The sequence below is a fragment of the Micrasema longulum genome, unplaced genomic scaffold (assembly GCF_059751315.1).
Source record: "Micrasema longulum isolate JH-2025_06_02 unplaced genomic scaffold, ASM5975131v1 h1tg000244l, whole genome shotgun sequence".
Taxonomy (NCBI): domain Eukaryota; kingdom Metazoa; phylum Arthropoda; class Insecta; order Trichoptera; family Brachycentridae; genus Micrasema; species Micrasema longulum.
Window position 1 is genome coordinate 563,882 of NW_028277449.1, and position 10,438 is coordinate 574,319.

Below are 10,438 nucleotides of genomic sequence, written 5' to 3' on the forward strand. Positions count from 1 at the left end.
TTCTCTTCGGACATCTATCTCCCTTTGTTAACCATGGAGTTGAAACAGTGTTTGATTTATTTAGTTTTTTATTGCTTACTTCTTGGTATGAACACTTGACCAGTTTACTACTATACTCTATTTTTTATAAATTTATTGATATTGTTTTAACTTTGCTGGAATTCCTCTCATCCATGCGCTTTGTAGCTGCACGATGATTGGTTATCTAGCTTTAATATATCAACTTTAAAATACCTTAATATAAAAAACGGGGTCTAGAATTCCAATCGTCTATGCGCTTAGTAGCAGCAAGGCGTGTTGTAATCTTACTCCTTTTTACTATTCATATTATTATTATATTGTAATACACTAAATTTATTTGTCAATTTTTAAAATGTGTAAATGGGGGCTAAATTTCTAACTGTCGATGCGCTCTGTAGCTGCAAGACGTCCTGTAATCTAGCTCCTATCTATTATAATTTTTGATTGATCTTAATTGGAAACGAGGAACTAGAATCCCAACCGTCTATGCGCTCTGTAGCTGCAAGACGTACTGGGATATTTATTAATTGTACAGCGCCCTTGAGGTGATTTTCACAAAAATGGCGCTTTATTAATTATCCAACAATATATATTCTACCCGTATTTTAACATCTATATTCCCTCAATTCTTTCATCTGTTGATGTTTGTGAAGTTAAAGATCTGAAACCTTTATTTATGCGGGAGAGATTCGTGTTATTGAATTATTTCAGCTGCATACTAGGCAACGCCTGAAAATTTTATTTTTTCAATTTCTATACTTCTTCATGGACCAGGTGAATTTATCAACAATATTTTGAGTTTGTCGAAATTTCTGTAGACAAGGACTGGATTTAACTCCCTGAGGAGATGAAGAACATTTCAGAAAAGGTATTACAGAAGTCTAGGCATCTACAGGGCTTATGACCCGCATAAATAAAGGTTTCAGCTCTTTTACTTCACAAACATCAACGGATGAAAGAATTGAGGGAATATAGATATAATATATATATATAGAATATAGGATAAATGTATGAAAGAATTGAAAAGTATGGATGTGGGAGCGAAAATGAGTAATCTAACTGTCAGTTGCCTTCTGTACGCCGATGACGCAGTCCTCCTAGCTGACAGCGAAGAGGAACTGCAATCCTTGGTTACAAAGGTTTACGAAGTGTGCAAGGAGAGTGATTTGCTAATGAATGTGCAAAAGTCGAACGTCATGGTCTTTGAAAGAAATGTAACTATGACTGAATGTAAGATTGTAGTAAATGGAGATAGTTTGAAACAGGTCGAAGAATTTGTATATCTGGGTAGTATGTTTACTAGAGATGGAAATATGGACAAGGATATTGAAAGGAGGGTTAGTGCCGGTAAAAGAGTTAATGGTGCCTTAAAGTCTGTCGTAGCAAATAAGTGTCTATCGCAAGAGGCTAAATTAGCAGTTCATATTGGAGTTCTGGTACCAACCCTAATGTATGGAAGCGAAGCATGGAGTTGGAAGAAAAGGGACGAAAGTAGACTGAATGCTGTTGAAATGCGATCCCTCAGGCGAATGTGCGGAAAAACAATGTATGATAGGTGCCCTAATGTCGAAATTAGAGCAGAATGCAAGGCTGAGTTAAGCATTATCGACAAAATTAAGAAAGGTCTTTTGCGATGGTTCGGTCATGTGGAGCGAATGAATGATGAAAGAACGGCTAAAAAGATTTATGATGCGAATGTGTCTGGTTGTAGAAGTCGAGGAAGGCCGAGAAAGACATGGCATGATCAAGTACAACAAATTCTTGAAAGTGGTCATGTGAAAAGTCGGAATAATCGACGTGCGTGCATGAGAAGATGTATGAATGTGAAGGAAGCAAAGGAAGTGTGCCAGGACAGAGTGGTGTGGCGTTCTATCCTCTCTGCCTACCCCTCTGGGGAAATGGCGTGATGGTTAGTTAGTTAGTTAAATATGGGTAGAATGGTGAATGTTACACATGGTGTAAAGTGGCCACTTAAACCAGCCAATGACAGGTCATGAGCCTTGTAGATGACAAGACTTCTATATTACCTTTTCTGAAATGTTCTTCATCTCTATTGTAATATGTTAATTTATTGAATATTCTAAGAGCAACTTTTGTTTTATGCCCCTTGCCCAATGTCCAGAATGTATAGATTAGTGAGATGCAATGCAAAAGAGCTTAATGGCTTCTCTAGCGAACTATTACTCTGAGGTTTTGATTAAATACAGAACTTTATTTTACTAAGGTTAAAGGATTACATTCAGCTCTAAAAACATTTATATTTACATGTTGACTGTTGTTGATAAATAAATATGACGACTCATTTAATCCTTATCTACTATCCTAACCGGTTCCATTTTCTTATCTGCTATCTACTAACTGCTAACAAACAATTCGTTATCAATCTTTTCATTATCTCATAAATCAGGCCCGGGCAAACTGCGACCCGCGGGGCGCATGCGGTCCGATTCGCATTTTTGTGCGGCCTGGAGCTATAATAGCATATCTGAAAATGTAGCGTTTTTTTCTTAAGAAAAATATTATATATTTAAGAATTTATTGAGTTGTGAACACATAGATCTACATGTGTTCTTTAAACCCTGTCACATCCGAAACCATGATGATCAGTATGGGCAAGAAGACATAAAAGCATATCAAAAAAAATATTTAGAACAAAGATTTAAAAAAAAAAAAAAAAATGGTTGTTTACTTCTGCAAGGGAGAAGTGAGAGGTGCGCGGCGCAGTACCGCGCAAGTTTTGTAAAGCAGGATCTGATCGAAGATATCTTTTCTGTGTGTTAATAAATCAAGGTTATGAAATTTTAAAGAAGCTAGGTATTTAATTTGGAAAATACAAATGAAATTTGCATGTATATTTATATATATACATGATCCCGTAACTTCGAATCGACATTCGAATATCAGAATTGATACTTTAGAAATGAAATCGTTCCGGAGTTCCCATCCCCTTCTCACTCACACAAATACAATTCTACTGACTATGCGATGTCGCATGGATACGCGCTACACATGTGAAATGGGCCAACCTCCCGTATCCTTGTTACTCTCCTGCAGAAGTAAGCAACCATTTGCTTTTATTGATATTTTGTTCGTTCTAAAAAAACATTTAAATGTGCCAGTATGTCTTCTTGCTGATACTGATCATCGTGGTTTCGGATGTGACAGGGTTTAATGAACACCTGTACATAGGGAGTGGTCACAGGGAGAAGAGAATTTGATACTAGAGAAAAAGAGCACAATGAATAACATTTTATAACACTTTTAACTTGGACAAAATCACCCGACTCTAGTTTTTGCTTGTTAAGTATTTGTTTAAGTTATGTAATATCACACCTTTAGGACGAATACGACTTCTAAAAAAAAGCTTAAAACTAATAAGGATCATAAAACGACTTCAATGAATATTATCCATCTTTCTGCATTTTAAAAAAACGCAACATTCGGGTGGGAATATTACACTGGGTACGTTTTCCACAGAGGGTGGAATACAAACTTTGTGGCTCATGTGTAAGTCACTATCTAAGGGAACTCTGCATTCCAGATGAACTAGCTGACAGACGTCTTACACTTAGATCAGCAACATCTACGTCGAGAGGAACAGTTATTATACCTCTACGCAAACAGCGCAAGGCGAATTTGCGGTCGCAGGCCCTACGGCATGGAATGCTCTCCTAGAAGAGGTGCAAAACTCTGAGAGAGAAGTGATTTTTGGAAAAAACTTAAAACCCACTTGTTCTCTAAATCATTTGAATAAATCCTTAGCATGTGATGACAAAGTACATTGTTTTTCTTAACCCTTACCGGTCCAATGTCGAATCTCATTCGACATATCATACTTAGGAATATTATAGAAACTATTTTTTTCATTTAAAAAAAATAAAACTGATCTGTAGTAAAAACGAGATTTATTTTTGAAATGTTCATAATAATGGCCTTATTATGTATATTTTATAATTTTCCAAAGTGTGACATTTAGAAAAAATCGAAGTCGAATGAGTCTACATTGGACCGGTAAGGGTTACATTACAAATTAAAAAAGTTAAAATTTAATTTATTTCTTTATATCATCACTTTGTAATTAAAAATTTAGAACGCTTTTGTTCTATGCAATATGAGTGATAGGGTATTTCTATAAGCGGGTGGCGAATTATTACACAGACACCAGCACAGCTCATGCGAGCATGTAACTCGCTTAGTAGCTCAATCACAAATAACTATTAAATTTACTAAATTTATTAAATTACTTTAACAATAGAATCACTATGTAAAGCGCCCTTAAGGTATTTTATTACGAAAATGGCGCTATATAAATTATCCATAATAATAATAATAATAATAACTATCGACTTGCTTAAAAAAATTCTAAGTATTTGAGCGATCACAATGAACATGCTTAAGTTATCGCAGTCAGAAGTATTCTCCTTTCCTCTTTTCTCTTTTTTCCCATTGAGTAATAGTTTTGATTTAAGGTAATTTATAAACAAATAAGTTTATTTCTATTTTCATATGTCTTTATTTATTTATTTTTATTTGGATAATTTATATAGCGCCGTTTTTGTGAAAATCACCTCAAGGGCGCTGTACAATAAATATCCCACTACGTCTTGCAGCTACTGAGCGCATGGACGGTTGGGATTCTTGTTCCTCATCTCCAATTATGATATACAGGAGCTAGATTACAGCACGTCTTGCAGCTACAGAGCGCATAGACAATAAGAAATCTAGCCCCTTTTTACATTTTTTATTTGACAATAAAATTTAGAGATTAAGTGATATTTAAAAAAAAAAAAAACAATTTATAAAAATATAAGTTAGATTACAACAAGTCTTGCAGCTACTGAGCGCATGGACGGTTAGAATTCTAGACCTCATTTACTAAATTAGGATATTTGATAGCTTTCTTTGGCTTTTTAATCTTTTTTTTCCATTGAATATGTTCTGTAACTTGAATTATAAAAATAAAACTATTGTTTTATTGGTTGGTTGGAAGAAATCGCCATTTGGCAATAAGCCCTTTTCATTTTTTTCCTTCTCTTTTTTATACTTTCATAATTAACCTTACATTTAATTGATTTTTAATATGGAAACTTCACTGGTCCATTAGAATTAAGTCCAATTGTGTAAAATATTAAACTTTGTAACTGTACTGTATGTTTCCTGAATAAAAGAAAATAAAAAATAAATAAATAAAAGCCCGCCAATGTAAAAAAAGTTAAATAAACAAAATAAATTTTAATAAAAATAATAAAATTATGTTTTACTCTGTAGTAAACTCGATTTAGTACTAAGAATTACACATCTGATATTTCTTGGAATTCAATGCTGTAGACGTGTAGGCAACGTAAATACCCAGATTACAAAGTTTCCGATAAATTAGAAAATTTCACTGTAAAATTTATTTTCGTACGGGCTACGAATGAATCATGAGTTGCATAAATTAAAAAATCTAGTTGGTCAGACATCTTGTTTCTGGCTTAAAAATATTGGCCATGAATTACTAGTATAAATATTATGAATCATGGATAAAATTTATATTCAAGTATTTACATTCTAACACCTTGGAAAACTTAAAAATAAAAACATAATCTACCTACAATATTTGAGTTTGGATGGAGAATACCTTATATAGGGGAATATGGAAGTCAAGGCATTTACATTGGCTTATGACGTTTATTGAATGCCGCATCGAGACTTATTTTCGGAATCTCTAAGTTCAGTCATATCACTCCACTACTTCGGGAACTACACTGGCTACGTTTTCATTCATTTTTCAATTTTTTCAATAATTCATTTTTATCACATGCAACTAATTTATTAAAATGATTAAGATAACAGGTGGGTTTAAAAATTTTTCGAAACATCTCTTTACCCTCACGGTTTCGCACTTCTGCTGGGGGAGCATTCCATGCCATAGGGCTTGCAACCGCAAATGCGCATTCACCGAATTTAGTGCTTTGGTTTTGTAAAGGTGTAACGAATTTTCCTATCGCCGTGCATTTAGCTGATTTAAGCGCACGTAGGTAAATGACTTTTATACATAAGCCATAAGTATTTTTTTTTTTTTTATTTATTAAAATAAATCAACAGCCATTGTAACAAAAAAAGCAATATTTACAAGTAAACCTAAATTAAAGGAAAATTATAGTTTTCTATATGCATATAAATAAATACAATGCAAAAAAAAGAAAAAAAACGTCCGTAAAGCCACTCCGTATAATTCCACCTGTAAAAAAATAAAATATCAATTGTGTTTTATTGAATAATGAAAAATAACTTTATGTAAAAATTATCTCTAGATTTCTAACTGTCCCCATGCACTCTGTAGCTACAGAAGATGTTCTTATCAAGTTTCTGTCTGTAAACGTATTTTTATACTGTTTTTTTTTTTATTAACATTTTTTTTGAAGAATGTAAATGGGGCATAGATTGTAACCGTTCATGCGCTCTGTATCTGCAGGACATGATTTTAACCTAGTTTCTATGCATTTTATATAAAATATATATATCTAAAGGAGAGTGAATGCGGGCCAACCGTAGCTTATAATCTTATGATAAATTTAAAAATAAGTTGTTATATGTTAGAAAACAATGAGTTAATGTTTATAAGTCGTTAGTGTGTAGTAGTGTAGTCATGTTTTTCACAGTGGAAAAAAGAAGACTATTTATTTAATAGCATTGTTTTATACTTTATTCTTAACAAAATATGTGACAAATAGTGAACAATGGAAACTTTCAAAAAATAGTGCGCCTGTAACCTTTAAATCATAAAATGTTATGTGAATCATTAAAACCGTTTAAGAATCCATCAGCTTTTGACGCGAAAGTACCTAAATTTTGCTATTTGGAGCACTACACCCATAATTAATAAATTACAACAGTGCTATTAAAAGTGAACTGACGTTTATTGATAAATACATAAAATTTCAAATATCTGCCTTCTAATAACATACAAAATGATAAATCGAATTTCTATAACTAACTTATACATAAAAATATTCATTTAAAAAGGGGAATTGAACAGGAATGTTGCGTCTCGTGAAATGAAATAATACGGACCAAAATGGACACCAAGTCGTTGGAACAATAGGCATAATCCCCCAGTCTACACACGTGCGTTTCCAGAAATTCTCCAGCAGCCTAGTGGACCACATGGTGACGATATCTACCTACTGTCTACAAAAGATTCTCTTCAGACATCTATCTCCCTTTGTTAACCATGGAGTTGATACAGTGCTTTATTTATTTAGTTTTTTATTGCTTAGTTCTTGGCATGAACACTTGACAAACTTACTACTATGCTCTATTTTTTATAAATTTATTGATATCATTCTAACTTTGCTGGAATTCCACTCGTTCATGCGCTTTGTAGCTGCACGATGAATGGTTATCTAGCTTTCATATACCAACTTAAAAATACCAAAATTTTATAAATGGGGTCTAGAATTCCAATCGTCTATGCGCTTAGTAGCTGCAAGACGTGTTGTAATCTTACTCCTTTTTATTATTCATATTATTATTTTTTTTTTTTAGTATCATTAATACACTAAATTTATTTGTCAATTTTTAAAATGTGTAAATGGGGGCTAAATTTCTAACTATCTATGCGCTCTGTAGCTGCAAGACGTCCTGTAATCTAGCTCCTATCTGTTATAATTTTTAATTGATCTTAATTGAAAACGAGGAACTAGAATCCCAACCGTCCATGCGCTCTGTAGCTGCAAGACGTACTGGGATATTTATTAATTGTACAGCGTCCTTGAGGTGATTTTCACAAAAATGGCGCTATATAAATTATCCAACTATATATAACAAAATTAACGGCGCACCATGCACAGTAATTTCTAATAAAAATATGTCAATCGAAGCTAAACTATCAGTGCACAAAGAAGTTTTAGTCCCATCAATAATGTATGGAAGTGAAACATGGAACTGGCAGAGGAAGGATGAATGCCAAGTGAACGCGGTCGTAATGCGATATCTTAGACGAATGTGTGGTAAATCAATGTATGACAAGGTTACGAACGATGAAATCAGGCGAGAGTGTAAATCTGAGTCAAGTATAATTGATAAGATTAAAAAAGGGTCTCTGAGATGGTTTGGTCTCAGGATGGCCAAGGAAGACGTGGCATGATCAGATAAACCAAAATTTTAAGTCCAGTCATGTCAAAAGCAGGCAGAACCGAAGGGCATGTATGACAAGATGTATGAAAGTGGAAGCTAGAAATGTACGCCAGGATGAAAGTGTGTGGCGGTTTATTCTCTCCACCTACCCCTGCGGGGAAATGGCGTGATGGTAGTAGAAGTAGTGTATTATATTAAAAGGAGGGTGAGTGCAGGGAACAGAGTGAATGGTGCACATAAATCAACCAAGACAAATAAATTTTTGTCGTAACAGGCAAAAGTAGCAGTTCACAAAAGAGTCCAGGTCGCGACTCTGACGTATGGGAGCAAAGTATGGACTTTGAAAAACAGGGATGAAAGAAAGATGAATGCTGTCGAAATGCGATCTCTCGGGCGAATGTGTGGTAAAACTGTGTACGATAGATGCACAGACGTTAAGATCCGAACGTTATTTATGGCTGAGATAAGCACTATCGACAAAATCAAAAAAGGAGCCCTGCGTTCGTTTGGACATGCAGAGCGAATGGACAGCGAAATAACGGCTAAAAATATTTACAATGCAATTGTTAACGGGTGCAGAAATAAAGGAAGACCGAGAAAGACATGGCATGACCAAATCCAACAAATAATTGAAGATGGACATGTCAAAAGTCGGAATAATCGGCGCGCGTTCATGAGAAGATGTATGAATGTAGAGGAAGCTAGATCTGCATGAAAAGATAGAGCAATGTAGCGTTCTTTTGTCTCTGCCTACCCTTACGGAGAAACGGCGTGATGGTTTATTTTTTTGGATAAGAGGAACTAAAATCTCAACCGCTTATGCGCTCTGTAGCCGCAGGACGTGTTGGCATGTTTATTGTACAGCGCCCTTGAGATGAGTTTCCACAAAAATGGCGCTATGAAAATTATCCGAAATAAATAAATAAACAAAATACATATATTTTTCTTCATTTTTCTACTTTAATTTGAATTTTTAAACAACTTCTATTTATGTTTTTTTTTCCTTCTATTTTTTGTACTTAATTAATAACCTTTCATATAATTACTTTATAATATGGAAACTTCACTGGTCCATTAGAGATAAGTCTAACTGTGTAAAATATGAAACTATGTAACTGTACTGTATGTTTCCTAAATAAAAGAAAATAAAATATAATAAAAGTCAATTATTCTGAAATAAGTCATTTCACTGCAGTGCCCTATGCACCATTGGGTGCGAAAAGGGAAATGATGTTAATGATGAATAAAAAAATACATTCACTTACCAGGAAAATCTTTTTACACAATTATAAATTTGATGTGTAATTATTACAAACACAGATTTTTCAAATCACCATCAAAATCCGATGACAAACACAATAAACGTTTTATTATTAGAAAACAATAAAATGTACACACAATTGAATAATGCACCTTTAATATAAAAATCACGCACGATATTCAATTGTTTTCATTTCAATGCGTTCGAAATTTGAATAGTTGGCGCTCTGAGCGACGCATGCGCACTTCGCAACGACCGGATAAATACTGAATTTAAAAGCATTCTCTATTCACATTATTTGATGCTGCTTCTCTTCCGAACAACTCACTATCAGACGAAACAAACAAAACCACACACTTAATAAAAAAATACATATCAAGTATGAAGCGCAAATGAATTAATTCTACTGTTAAATAATATTTTTTACTCTTGTTGAAATTTCTCCAGCGTTTACTGAAATACCAGATGTGCGGAAGCTCGAACGCCTCAGAATGCATTTTTCCGTAAATACAAAAGTTGTGAATCATTTGCATTGAAAGTTTTTGGATCCTATGAATTCATTAGGTTCTTATTACATAGGCACTGATTATTTTTTTGCTTCGGAATACGAATGAATAAGTGCATTTGAAAATCGTATTATAATGCAATTAAATACATAAATATACATAATACAATAATGTTCTAAATTAAAATTAAAATATTGATTGAATTTTTCAAGATCCTCATGATTTTTTATTATGTTTTTAATATGTTTTGTTTACAATACATGTTTTCTTTTAACAAGGTATTTTGCTATGTTTTTTGATAAACACATATAGAAGGATAAATTAAAGAAAAGCTTCTTGACATAATTAACATTAACTGTAATTTAAAAAAAAAGAGATGTATGTTTGATATGTGCCCGTGTTTACAAATTTTGAGGTGATTTTCACAAAAACGGCGCTATATAAATTATCCAAATATAATAATAATAATAAGGTTTTAGATTTCTCTTTCGAGACTTGGAGAGATAAGAAGCATCCAGCTTGTATATTG

At 33.4% G+C, this 10,438-nt stretch overlaps 1 protein-coding gene across 1 annotated transcript in view; it reads right to left on the minus strand.

Annotated features, from left to right (window-relative positions):
• Window positions 1–9,671, minus strand: part of LOC148283366 (facilitated trehalose transporter Tret1-like) — a 78,703-nt gene extending 69,032 nt beyond the window's left edge. The window contains exon 1 of the mRNA XM_088223648.1: window positions 9,408–9,671. The gene's annotated coding sequence lies outside the window, so the exon portion shown is untranslated. The remainder of the gene's footprint in view (window positions 1–9,407) is intronic.
• Window positions 9,672–10,438: the final 767 nt, after the last annotated feature.